The sequence below is a fragment of the Heterocephalus glaber genome, unplaced genomic scaffold, assembly GCF_053883595.1.
Source record: "Heterocephalus glaber isolate CG9 unplaced genomic scaffold, H.glaber_assembly_v1.0 deba00001564, whole genome shotgun sequence".
NCBI classification, from domain to species: domain Eukaryota; kingdom Metazoa; phylum Chordata; class Mammalia; order Rodentia; family Bathyergidae; genus Heterocephalus; species Heterocephalus glaber.
In genome coordinates this window covers 1,300,659-1,301,474 of record NW_028258351.1, presented here as the reverse complement: position 1 = coordinate 1,301,474, position 816 = coordinate 1,300,659, and the positions used below count along the sequence as shown (strand labels likewise).

At 46.2% G+C, this 816-nt stretch overlaps 1 pseudogene; it reads right to left on the bottom strand.

Moving 5' to 3' along the window:
- Positions 1-472: 472 nt before the first annotated feature.
- On the bottom strand, positions 473-616 carry LOC147823769 (U6atac minor spliceosomal RNA; annotated as a pseudogene).
- Positions 617-816: the final 200 nt, after the last annotated feature.

Here is an 816-nt window from a genome sequence, read left to right as displayed (position 1 = left end):
TCCATGGGGACAGCAGTCACAGGTTCATCCAGATACAGGGGGGGAGGGGAAAAGTGTCAAAGAGTTTTCCAGGCACATCTTAAACGCTCCATAGTCAAGTTGATAAATTGTGGTGTACTCAGCATGTGCTTCACAAAGATTTTTCATTTGTTTTCTGTGTTTTGGGGTGTTTTTTTTTTTTTGGTACCGGGGATCGAACTCGGGTCCTTGAGCTTGAGCAGCAGGCGGGGAAACCACTGAGCTAAATTCCCGGCCCCAAGATTTTTCATTTGACTTTGGATGTATTAATGATCTACAGATCACATTTTAAAACTTCTTTTGGTTTTTGTTGTTGTTGTTGTTGATTGTTGTTTTGTCTTGTTTTGGAGACAGGTTATCACTGTGTAGCCCAGGATGACATCGAACTCCCAGCGATCCTCCTGCCCCAGCCCCCAGTGCTGGGATTACAGGTGTGCACTACTATGCCCCGCCTAAAAAATCGCTAAGCCACAGTTAGATGCCAGGCAGTGGGCGGCTGTGCCTTCAGCGCATGCGCATGCGCATGCGCGTTGTCAGACCCCAGGGCCTCTTCCATCCTTGTCAAGGAGTGCTGACTTTTCGGCCTTTCACGTCACACCCGATTGTCTACGTGACATAGTGTCTGCATATTCGAGGGACATGGAGAAATGGAGGTGGGAAAGGTGGCATGGAAATGTGAAAGCCTCAACTATCACAGAGGGAAATCAATAGGTTATATTCAGAATCAATCAGCTGGGAAGTTTATTTAGAAAATGATGATAAATGTTAGAAGGGAAAGCTAAAAGTTGAGGTGACTGC